General features: G+C 45.0%; 1 protein-coding gene across 1 annotated transcript in view; it reads left to right on the forward strand.

Moving 5' to 3' along the window:
* The first annotated feature begins 12,363 nt into the window (after positions 1–12,363).
* Positions 12,364–13,225, forward strand: part of CTNNA1 (catenin alpha 1) — a 221,136-nt gene continuing 220,274 nt past the window's right edge. Inside the window, exon 1 of the mRNA XM_034780411.1 lies at positions 12,364–12,516. The gene's annotated coding sequence lies outside the window, so the exon portion shown is untranslated. The remainder of the gene's footprint in view (positions 12,517–13,225) is intronic.

Raw genomic sequence — 13,225 nt, forward strand, 5'->3', positions numbered from 1 at the left:
AGAGAAGTATGAACATTCCCATTTTGCAGAGGGGGAATAGACATACACCTCTACCTTGATATAACGCGACCCGATATAACACGAATTCGGATATAACGCGGTAAAGCAGTGCTCCAGGGGGGCAGGGCTGCGCACTCCAGTGGATCAAAGCAAGTTCAATATAACGCGGTTTCACCTATAACGCGGTAAGATTTTTTGGCTCCCGAGGACAGCGTTATATCGAGGTAGAGGTGTACATACAGAGGTAAGTAATTTTGCCCATGATCACAAAGTCCCTGAATCTTAGTCCACTGTCTCAATCATAAGAACATTCTTCCTCTTGCTAATACAAAAACGCATAGTTAGCCACCACCCCATAACTCTTTCCTCCCACCCCCAAGAAAGGTAGACTACTAGAAATAAGCCATAGTGCAAGTTCAAGGAAACAGCTGGATACTGACCCAAACAGACTGCATCCTCCTCAGCTGCTGAATATTCACATGGGGAAAAAAATAGTACACAAATGCCCAGATGTGATCTATAATGCTAATTCAACAGCAAGAACAGGAGCTAATAGCATCCACCTCAGCTTCCTACAGCATATTCATCCTGAACGAAACAGGTGAAAACCAAACAAGGACAAATTATCCTGCCATTCCAAAGGGTACAGGGGTGAGTCTTAGTGCTGCTTTACCAACTACTGAAGAGTGTAGCTGGAGCAGTTAGCATTCACCTGAGGTTCACACAGCTTTAGTATAATGAATCATCATAGCCACAGAGAAGGGAACATTTTAAAAAAAGACATGAGGCAATGCATAGCTAGCAAAACCTAAGAATACTACTATATGAGTTGTTTGCCTCCACACAGTGCATCTACTCTGCCTTCTAATTAATAATTTTTTCCCCATTTCTATGGCACCTATCTGGAAGGATCCCAAAGAGCTTCATGGCCTAAGGGCATGCAGCACCATGAAGTGAAGCCACCAAAGATGTGGACACAGTAGCCAACTGTGGAGAAGAGAAAATTTTGGCCAAGAACACCGAGAAAATCTCCAACTTTTACATCAAGTACCATAGGAACTTGGGATATTTAATGTCCAGACAGACAGGATGGTTTTGGTTTTCCAGGTGTCATCTAAAGAACAAACTTCTTGGCACTGGGTTATTTGTCTACTTCAGGATGAGTTAATACAACACTGCTAGGATGTGAACCTGACATATCAGGGAATGTAAGAATCCCAAACCAATGCCATACAATTGATTCATCACCTCATAAAAGCTTGTTTCCTTCCTAAAAGGATGACCCATGTACAAATACAGGTTGCTAGGAGACAGAAATCAGTGGAAGAAATAGCATCCACCTTGAATCCATATAATTTATGTCCTTCCATTTAAAGTGCACAACTCCAAGTTTGTTTACACTCCATAGCATGTTCCATGGAACTCTGTCAATAGAGTTGCATGGGAGCTAAGCGAGGGTAGAAGCTAGCCCCAAGCACCCAATGAAGCAATGGGTAACAATACATGGAAACTGACATTCTTTCCCAAGGTGCCACATGGAAGTGATTTGCCAGGTAATCCCACAAGAGAGTTAGGACAACTGCTGAGTCAGCCTGAATCCCTTCACTCCTACATTAAAAGATTAAATCCCTAAACCAGTCAAATTGCTCTGTTCTTCTGCCTTTTGATCATCTGAAATGTCGGGGGAGGCAGGTTTGCAAATGAGTTTGGTCTGATCCACTGTTATACTGAGGGGAACTGAAATGCAGTTGCAGATTGAGTCTCTCATTAAGCACTTCACTGGAAATGCTCAAAACACTTGGATGCAAAAAGGCTTCAGAGGAATGTCAAGATTCTCTAGTGCAAATCCAGCCTCTTTTCCTCTGCCACCTGATAGAAGAGATACATGGGCTTTACCATTGCTAGTCGTAAACTTTCATTTCTTCCCAAGGAGAAATTTCAAGCAAATCACAGACTAGTGCATTCTCTTTATGTCTCTTACTGCTTTCTGCCTCTCAGTTCTATTGAATTCAATTCTAAACTCCTCTTTTCTAACACTCCTTGTTACTGTATTACACACGGAAGAATATTGATGACATGCCTCTGTAATGCATACATATAGCTGTCTCTTGTTCACTGTAAGACAGATCTTTAGTTTAAGTATCAGGGGGTTTTTACCCACGAAAGCTTATGCCCAAATAAATCTGTTAGTCTTTAAGGTGCCACCAGACTTCTTGTTATCTTTAGTTTAGTGTCCAGGCTAAGTAGCTCAGATGGGTGCTGGGAAATGCACCGAGGGAAGGAGTCCTTCCCACCCAGGTTTCAGAATAGCTGTAAAGCCCTAACGTGTTCCTTCCATTGGGGAAAGTCAGGAGAATACACATAGCAGATCTTCTCGCCCCAACTATATCCCCAACTGCTCCACAAATGCGGATTCATAGGGAGCCTGTAAAGAGCTGGATGAGTGCACCTGCCCCCCATACCCATCTAATCTCCCCTTTCCTTGCACTGCCTTCAGGAGCTCTGTATAGATCAAAAGCTTGTCTCTCTCTCCACAGAACGTGGTCCAATAAAAGATATTACCTCACCCACCTTGTCTCTATAATTATTCTTATTTAACCAAGAGGGAATCTGAGGTGGAGAGGTTCAATGACATGCCCCAAGCCACACAGCAAATCAGTTAGAGCCAAGACTAGAATTCAGATATTCTTGAGTCCCAGCTCTGAGCTCATTCCACTACTGGAAGGTGCCTGGAACTATGGACAAAAGCAATCAGCCTCCCGCTTCATCAAAGCTAGAAACCTGGGCTCATGCAGCAATTGAAGAATCAAAACTTCATCTAAAGGGAGGAACAACCCTGTTGCCAAGGTGAAAAGAATTGCTACCAAAATGTGATCAGAGAGAGAATTATCAACATAAGTACACTCTGGAGCTCTTGCTCTCAGACAAGAGAATTATCAACAAGAAATCTGTCCTATAAGGTAGCTGCTACTGATGGGGAAGTAAAAGGAATGCGGTTGTTCTTATCAGACAGACCTAGGTTGCTCCCAATAGCTGTCAGGTTCAAATATCTTGCTGATAATTTGTCTTAGAACTCTTTCTCATTTAATTTGATTTGTCGTTGTATAGTGGAAGATCTATTCAACACAGAATCTAAAGAAAATTCTTGTTGCCCTCCTGCTGTATTGTTTGTGATCTCTCATTTTCTCGTTGGAAACAATATTAAAGGGACACCATCAACTTGATAAAAATAATAAACAAAAAAAATTGCACTGTCTGAAAATATTGTACCTACTATTGTTCCATGTAACACCTCCAATTACTAGGAGTGAAAGCAATTAAATAACATTTTCTCCCTGTGGTTTTTTTTAAGTTTGTCTATCTTGTGCATTTGGCAGTACTTTGAGTAAGGTCTCTTTTGCTGTATCTACACTGGGGCTCAGGGTAACAATTTCCTACCTCTGCTAATACTTGTGAAGCCCCATTGGTGAGAGCACTAGTGTAGACAAGGCTACAGGGGGCTGCCAGTCATCTAACGTTGTGTCATCTAACCCTGCTCAGAGCAGATCTGAACAATTATATAGACCTTGCTTCCTGCTGGGTGTTTGGGGCCCAGAGTAGAAGAAGGTGATACTAACAAGTAGGCACAGCAGAGATCGGGTGCCAGATCCTCACAGGACAGCTGGCTTTTGAAAATCCCAAAGGCCGAGCATGCAGCTGGATCCAGAGCACTCATGCAACTTCCATGTCCAGAGCAGGAAGCAGATTTTCAAATCTCAAGTTCTGTCCATCCCCAGCTTTGAACCATCCCAGAGTGCCTATAACTCAGCACCCAAGATGCCCCATTCAAGGTTCCTCTGTCCACATGTCTTCCAAGTCTCAGAACATGACAACCCTGCATGTTTTGGGGAGTGTCCTGCATATGGATGGTTTTGGTGCAGAGATGTAAATAAAAGCCGACCTTTTTCTGGTGGCTGCCCATTGTTTTAGAAGAGGCAGAAGCAGTTTGCCAGAACAAGGCAAAGACAGGTGCACCTGATTTAAATACTACCTTAGTGCACAATCTCAATATTGGTGGTTCCATTAAGATTTCAGTTATTGATGCTGTGCAAAAATGTATTGTAATTTCCTCCTCTGAAGAATTGTGTGCCTGGGCTCCCAACCACCCTTCTTCTTCTGAGGGGTAAAACAGGGTTTCCCCTTTACACTGGGCTTGTGCCCCTCCTTCTGTGTCTTGCGCTCACTAGACATTCGGGTTTGCCCAAAGAAATCATCCGGGATGACAAATTCCTATACAGATTTTAAAGATTTATCCCATTGCATCTCTGACCTCCTCAGAACAGATGGTTAAGAAACGTTCTTCAGCCCCCTTTCCCTTTACCCATTTCCTCATTAGGTCACACATTTTATAGGCGTACTCACTATGCCTTATGCCAACACTTTTCTTGAGATTTCTAAATTTCAACTGTACACTTCAGGGGTAACATGAAACCTTTGCAAGACAGGTTTTTAAAACTCAGCATATATCAAAGCTTCTTCAATCCACATTTCATTAAATACATTTAAAGATTTAGCCAAGAGTTTTTCAATCAGTGTGGGGACTTTCTTATTCTCTGGAACTTCATGTACTTCACATAGCCTTTCAAAAATGGTGAGGTATTCTTTAATAAACTTCTTTGCAAGGTACAATTTATCCCAGCTGGGTGATCCTTGGATGGAGGGAATACCGAGGGATGGTGAAATCTGACCCTGCCTGTCTATTATGCTCTGGGCATGCAGTCTTTCCTTCTCTTTTTCTTAGGATTCCTTCTATTATGGCTCCATGGCCCACTGGTGTACTGGTTTTTCCCCCTGTGAATATTCAGCAGCTGAGGAGGATGCAGTCTGTTTGGGTCAGTATCCAGCTGCTTCCTTGAACTTGCACTATGGCTTATTTCTAGTAGTCTACCTTTCTTGGGGGTGGGGGGAAAGAGTTATGGCTAACTATGCGTTTTTGTATCAGCAGGAGGAAGAATGTTCTTGTGATTGAGGCAGTAGACTAAGATTCAGGGACTCGCTGTTCTCTTCCTGGTTCTGTCACAGACCCCCTCCCTTTGTGATCATGGGCAAAATTACTTACATCTGTATGAACACCTCTATCTCGATATAACGCTGTCCTCGGGAGCCAAAAAATCTTACCGCGTTATAGGTGAAACGTGTTATATTGAACTTGCTTTGATCCACTGGAGTGCGCAGCCCCGCCCCCCTGGAACACTGCTTTACCGCGTTATATCCGAATTCGTGTTATATCGGGTCGTGTTATATCAAGGTAGAGGTGTATGTCTATTCCCCCTCTGCAAAATGGGAATGTTCATACTTCTCTACCTCACAGGGATGTTGTGAAGATAAATTCATTGATGCTTGTGAGGCGCTCAGACACTGGTTCCACAGACACTGTGAGCTCACACAGCATGGACCAGAATCTCAGCTGTGGCCACTCTATACCACAGTGAGGGCATCAGCAGGCCTAGAAGCCATCTAAGCTGCATTTGGAGGATCACCCCATTGTAGTGTAATCCCTCTCCTAGCAATACACAACCAACCCAGAGATTCTTACCCTATTCACCATCCCTGCTGCTGGTATAGTAGGGAAAAGGGAACTTGGGCAGAAAAGGGAGAGGGGTGGCAAGGATCCCTCTATGTGATGCAACTCCTTGGCTGAATTTATTGTCCCACTGCTGCTGTTGCAGCCCAGGGTACTAGAGAAACCCTGAGGATGCTCTTGCCATTAACTGATCTCTATCCCACCTCTCCCCCACTGCTACAACTCAGCAACTGCCCAGCCCCACTCTCCATGTTACCTGCTACGGTCCTCTCCCTCTCTTTCTTCCCATCTCTCCTGTCTACCTCCTTCCATCTAATTCCTTCTTCCTTTTCCCATCCCCCTCTTTCAACCTAACCTTTCCTCTCCCATACTTCAACACTGAGCTCCTTCACCAAACAACAAAATGAAAACATTTATACTATAAATAAAAGATCAAATGTTCAACTAATGGGCGCTTACCATGCACCCAACTTCTTTAACTGTATGTTGTACCTGTTTCCTATATGATCTCTCTCTTTTTTTTTTTTACTGTAAATTCTTCAGGGTAAAGATGACAGTCAAATGCCCAGCACATTTGGGATTCTACTGTAATATAAGTTAAAAATAAACTTTGGTCTAGAAATGTTTTACTTATTGTTAAAACATCTACAATTACTGTACCTGAAAGAGGCTGGAGAATGAAAGTATTTGTATTTGTTTATGCTTTCGACCTCACTCTTTGTATGGGCCGTCCTTTGTAGGTGACAAATCTGAGGAATTGTCACAGATTGAAGTGTCATTAGAGGAGATTTTGGAATTAATTGATAAACTTAACAGTAACAAGTCACCGGGACCAGATGGCATTCACCCAAGAGTTCTGAAAGAACTCAAATGTGAAACTGTGGAACTATTAACTAGGGTTTGTAACCTGTCCTTTAAATCAGCTTCTGTACCCAATGACTGGAAGATAGCTAATGTAATGCCAATATTTAAAAAGGGCTCTAGAGGTGATCCCAGCAATTACAGACTGGTAAGTCTAACATCAGTAACGGGCAAATTAATTGAAACAATAGTAAAGAATAAAATTGTCAGACACTTAGAAGAACATAAATTGTTGGGCAAAAGTCAACATGGTTTCTGTAAAGGGAAATCATGTCTTATTAATCTATTAGAGTTCTTTGACAAGCAGGGCCGGTGCAAGGAAGTTTCGTGCCCTAGGAGAAACTTTCACCTTGCCCCCTTCCTCCCCCGCAGCCCTGCAGCAGCTCCCTCTGCTCTGAGGCACCCCCCCCNNNTTTTTTTTTTTACAGCGGCTGCTGCGCTGGGAGGGAGAGGGAGTCTGAGCCACCGGCAGGCAGCCCAGGCATTCCCCTGGGTCAGAGCTGCCTTGAGGCGCCCCCCCCATGGCAGCTCCCCACCCCCCGGCCCGGGGATCTGTGCGGCAGCTCTGACCCAGGGGTTCCCCTGGGCTGCCAGTGGCGCGCTGACTCGGGGAACCCCTGGGCTGCCGGCGGTGCGCTGACCCAGGGGAATGCCTGGGCTGCCTGCCGGTGGCTCAGACTCCCTCTCCCTCCCAGCGCAGCAGCCGCTGTAAAAAAAAAAAAATCTTGGCGCCCTAGGCAATCGCCTAGTTGGCCTAAATGGTAGCACTGGCCCTGTTGACGGGGTCAACAAACATGTGGACAAGGGGGATCCAGTAGACACAGTGTACTTAGATTTCCAGAAAGCCTTTGACAAGGTTCCTCACCATAGGTTTTTACGTAAATTAAGTTGTCATTGGATAAGAGGGAAGATCCTTTCATGGATTGAGAACTAGTTAAAAGACAAGGAACAAAGGGTAGGAATAAATGGTAAATTTTCAGAATGGAGAGGTAACTAGTGATGTTCCCCAAGGGTCAGTCCTAGGACCAATCCTATTCAATTTATTCATAAATGATCTGGAGAAAGAGGTAAACAATGAAGTGGCAAAGTTTGCAGACGATACTAAACTGCTCAAGGTAGTTAAGACCAAAGTAGACTATGAAGAACTTCAAAAAGATCTCACAAAACTAAATGATTGTGCAACAAAATGGCAAATAAAATTTAATGTGGATAAATGTAAAGTAATGCACATTGGAAAAAATAACCCCAACTATACATCCAATATGATGGGGGCTAATTTAGCTACAAGTAATCAGGAAAGAGATCTTGGAGTCATCGTGGATAGTTCTCTGAAGATGTCCACGCAGTGTGCAGCAGCAGTCAAAAAAGCAAACAGGATGTTAGGAATCATTAAAAAAGGGATAGAGAATAAGACGGAGAATATCTTATTGTCCTTATATAAATCCATGATACGCCCACATCTTGGATACTACGTACAGATGTGGTCTCCTCATCTAAAAAAAGATATACTGGCATTAGAAAAGGTTCAGAGAAGGGCAACTAAAATGATTAGGTGTTTGGAATGGGTCCCATATGAGGAGAGCTTAAAGAGGCTAGGACTTTTCATCTTGGAAAAGAGGAGACTAAGGGGGGATATGATAGCGGTATATAAAATCATGAGTGGCGTGGAGAAAGTGAATAAGGAAAAGTTATTTACTTGTTCCCATAATATAAGAACTAGGGGCCACCAAATGAAATTAATGGGCAGCAGGTTTAAAACAAATAAAAGGAAATTTTTCTTCACACAGTCAACCTGTGGAATTCCTTGCCTGAGGATGTTGTGACGGCTAGGACTATAACAGGGTTTAAAAGAGAACTAGATAAATTCATGGAGGTTAAGTCCATTAATGACTATTAGCCAGGATGGGTAAGGAATGGTGTCCCTAGCCTCTGTTTGTCAGAGGGTGGAGATGGATGGCACGAGAGAGGTCACTTGATAGTTGCCTGTTAGGTTCACTCCCTCTGGGGCACCTGGCATTGGCCACTGTCGGCAGTTAGGATGCTGGGCTGGATGGACCCTTGGTCTGACCCAGTATAGCCATTCTTATGTTATTAACTTCACTTCCATTATGTAATAATCAATTTCCCTTGTGTGTGGGTGTTTTTCATATAGCAAAAAGAAGAGAGGGGAAAAAGGAAAATGAGATTACAAAACCACAAGTCTTAGCAGTGGGAACTCAGGAGCAAATATACCATCTCAGACAACTTTTAAATACTTTTTTTTTTTAAAAAAAAAACCTTGACTGGTTTCAAGTTGCTAGTGTTGTTTCTCTCTTAATGATGATTTCTATTCTGGGAGTTTCTGCTGCTGTTATGGGTCTTTTGTTTGAGCAACACCCTCTGTTTTATTCAGATTGATAGAGTTCCCTGTTATCGTAATCCAGGGAGAGCTATTAATCAGGAGACAAACTCCAATCTAGTCCCTGAGGTGACTATTTTTATATCTTTTGCTTTGATTGCTGTATCTTTAAACTTGTGATACATGAACCAACAGAACTGCCACTTAATCTTCTATCCTTAGTTAGCTAAAAGGGATTGTTGCCTGCAATGTTGTGCTGATTTCTATCCAGCATTTTGTCTCAAAAAGCATGTGAGATAAGTGCTGAATGCAGAAGCCACCGCAGGAGGCCAAGACATAATATTAAAAGAATTAATGAAAGAGAGCAAGCCATTGAAGTATAGACTAAATTTTATTGAGAATATGTTACAGATCAAAAATAAGTGATTGGAGTCTCTGCTGCCAGTGACACTGAAAATATTAATGGTTTGGTGCAAACTGAATACCCAAAGCCCTTAAAAATCTGTCTGTTAAAGAGCCTGTTTGTTAAGAAGACTGACAATGAACAGTTCATGCTATCTTAATAATTTGTCTCTCAGGCAAGGTTACAGTCATGGAATTAGGACCTGATCTTCTTCCCATTGACTTCAATGGAAAAACTCAAATTGACTTAAATAGCAACAGGATTGGTTCCTTGGTGCATGGGGTCTATTTTCATTGAGGACTCTGGAATGATGGCCTATGCTCCTTTCTTTGTCCTGGGACTAAATGCTCCCCCTCTCTTGGTTAAACCCATGAGAGGGGAGATGATCTGAAAACTCTGTCCAGTGCATTATCTCTTCTAGGGCCAGGGACTTATTAATATCCGGGGTGTGGGGGGTGGTCCATGATCTAAGGGGAAATCTACCTTCATCCTTGCAGAGCATGGATAGGTGCCTCCGCTGTGATGTTTCCTGGCCCCACAGCATGGCTCCCATGGGCATCTGGATGAGAAATGCTTTATGTCCCCCTGCTAAATCACACAGAGCACAGCTATACTCTCTTTGACAACTGTCTCTGTTGTTTTGATTGACATCAGCCAGACAATAGAAACAGCAAGTAGATTCAGATGACTCCATCATTGACATGATTGAGATATGAAAAATTAATTTAATTCAGTCACTATTACAATGCAATCATAATTTCTATAGAAATGTTCATATAAAAAGTCATCTCAAGGTGTGCTACAAAAAGCAATCCAAAAATCATTGAATATGGCATAGAAAGGGTCAATTTCCCACACACAACTGGTACTTTGTGAAAAACTTTGGGAAAAAAAGCTATTTAAAGACAACTCTTCTCATACGCAAACCTGCCAACCCTACCTCAATTAGATTAAGTCAGTTCTTAAAAAAGTCTGTTTTCTTCTGATGAAGGCTCCTGCTCTACGTGATTCAATTAAACATTTAAAATGGTATGCATCATTTTCTGAAATCTTCCTTGTTTGCATTATCACAGCTTGACAGCCCTTTTATGACACAGATTTCCAGTATTTTCTGTATTTAAGATACTTGCATGAAAACAGGAACTTTTTGTAAAAGCAACACTGTCAAAAATATTAACATATAACATTTAGATTTTATAAAGGAAAAAAAGCAATTAACAAAACCTGAGAGAAATAGAAGAGTTTGTGACATTTATTTTTTAAATTTCAGTGAAAAGATTTTAAAAAATGTGTGTGTGTGTGTGTATATATATACATATATAAAATGTATATATGTTTATAAAAAACCACCACTCACTACTTTCCACTTTGTTCTAAACCGTAAGAACTAAAGACACACCAAACTTTTATTATGGAATTTGAAATACATTAATCATGCCTGGTATCAGGCTTCAAGACAAGTCAAAGCTCTGCCTATGTTTGTCAAATGATTCACTAAGGTTCAGAAACCATGTAAGTGGAGAAATGCCCAAATCCAAAAGTCCCAGTGTGGATTTTGAACACTTGGTCTGAACCATTCCAAAGCCATTATACATCTGCAAAATTCACCTAAACCTCTTTTCTGGTTTTGGTTCCTGTGGTTTTGCACCCCATCTCCCTTGGATTTTACATTTAAATAAAGATAAACTCAGTCAAAACCAGTCTTACTGTACATGCTTTTGTATCAGCACTAGGCAAAAGGGCAAGTTTCTCATATATTTGATGTGAAATTTTAAATTGACCCAGGTTTTCTGGAAATTGGGTTCAGGTTCACTCAAAAGTAGAGATGGGCCTGGACCAAAAACCTCAAACCTAGATCGGAAATGAGAAATGCCCAGTGCTCATATGAAAGCAGTTACAGTAAGACTGATTTTGACTGAGTTTAGCTTTATTTAAATGTGAAACTTCAGGAAGTGTGCTGTGAAACCACAGCAACCAAAACAGGAACAGAGGTTTAGGTGAATCCATTCAAAACAAATCACACTATTGTACATGCCTTTGCTGAGAAAGTGAAATGAAGCCCTTGAGTTTTCTTTGCCCATATGAAGATGCAGAGTGAAAGACAGTATGACCAACTCATTCAATAGTGGAATGCAGTTGGGTTTGACTAATCTCCAGTGATCCTGGGTCAGAGGAAGTGTTTGAGGAGTGCAAGTGTTACGTATAGGTTTATCTATCTAATTCTAAGCAATGCTCATCATGGTAGTAGTGGGATGATGGGTTTTGGGCCTGAACCAAACACTCCAAACTTTAGGAGGCGGGTTGGAATCTGGACCTGGATCCTGATTTGAATTTCTCCTCTGGTGCCTCATATTAGAATGGGCCAAACTCCAGACTCAAACTTCTTCAGTGAATGAGAGGTTGAAATCTGAACCCAGATTAGATCCAAACTTCATGATTGAGTATCAGTCTGTGAAAGGCTGAACCAGATCCAATGCCTAGCTTGATTGCCTTGGGAGTTGAGATCCAGACCTGAACCCTGATTCATGGGGCAGGCCTCATTCTTCAGCCTCATTCTACCTCCTTTGCCCTATCCCTCTGCAGCCGGGCACCATGATGCATCCCATTCCCCTAGGGAAGACCCTGTTAGCAGCTCCAAACCCCTGTGCTGTGGGGCAAGGCCCTCTGACCACCCAGGTCTCACCCCACCCAACATCCCCTGTACTCCCATCCCTCAGCCTGGGCCCCCTGCCCCACTCCACCCCACAGGCCTCCCTCACCCCGCCCTCTGCCCCCTTCAGGTCTCACCTCAGTCCCTGGCTCACTGCCCCCCATCTCCCCACCTGACACGCCAGGCCTCACCTCACTCCCCTGGTGCTCTGCCCCCCCCAAACTCACCTCCCCATCTGGCCCACTGCCCCCTCTGAGACCCCACCCCAGCTCTCTACCCCTCCCCCAATCTTCCCGCCTGAGAGTGACACACGCACCCCGACCCAATCGCACCCCGCTCACTGCCTCCCAGGCGGGGCCCTCCCCTGCTGCCAGCGGCCCAGGCACCTTCCTCTCACCTGAAACTCTGACTCACTCTCACTGCCCCCCCTCCCCCGGCTGTTCCCGCAGCGGCCGCTCCGCCCGCCATCGCGCGGGCAGAGCTCCTAGCCTCTCACCTGCGCAGGGCGGGCGGCCCCGGGAAGAGCCGGCGGAGTTGTAGGGGGAGGTGCCCGGAAGAGCCGGCTAGGCCGTAGGGGGAGGTGCCCGGAAGAGCCCATTTCCTCCTCTCCAGTCGGGACGGGCGCGGCGCAGAGACAAAGCAGCTGAGGCGGCTCCGGGCTCAGGATCCACCGGTGCCTTCTTCCCGTCCGGGACCCGCAGGTAACTTCACGGCCCGGGGCTCCTTCCATCCCGCTGAGTTGGAAACTTTCCTTCCCGCCGCTAACGGGGCCTGGCCCACGGCCCCACCCCCGGGTCACCCCTCCCCCCGCCAGTGGGCCCGGGCCAGACAGCGCGCCCCGCCCCGGGCAGCCCCCAGTCCCGGTAGGCCCCAGGGCGCCTTATGGTGCAGCGGTCCCCGGCCGGGCCGCCGTGGTCTGAGCAGGGCCCCTCGCCCCGCGGGAGCCGCGCTGCCCCAGCACCGCGTGGGGCGGGGCCCGGCGCCGCAGCCGGCCTGGCCCGGCCCGAAGCGGCTCGCACAGCTTACTGGGGCCGCCTCCCACTGTTGGGAGGATCGGGCCCCCGGTGGGGGAAGCAGCTCCCCGCCCCACGCCGGTGCAGCCCGTCGCCTCAGTCGTAGAGCCTGGGGGTGCGCCCAGCCCCCTTCTCCCGGGAGTCTCGGGCGTTAGCGCTGCCCCCAAACTCTAGCTGCTGGCTTTGTTTTAGCTTCCCGGCTCTTTGAGCTCTGGTCAAGTGAAAAATTCTCTAAGCTGTAGCCGCGATAGCCCTAGATATGAGTTGGGTGGGGGAAATATTTCTTATTGACCCCGCTGCTGTTGGCGAAAGAGACACGCTTTCGAGCACACACAGGTCTTGTCTCTGCCACCAACAGCAGTGGGGCCAAAAAAGAGATTCACCCCACCCACCTTTT

The sequence above is a fragment of the Trachemys scripta genome, chromosome 8, assembly GCF_013100865.1.
Source record: "Trachemys scripta elegans isolate TJP31775 chromosome 8, CAS_Tse_1.0, whole genome shotgun sequence".
NCBI lineage: Eukaryota > Metazoa > Chordata > Testudines > Emydidae > Trachemys > Trachemys scripta.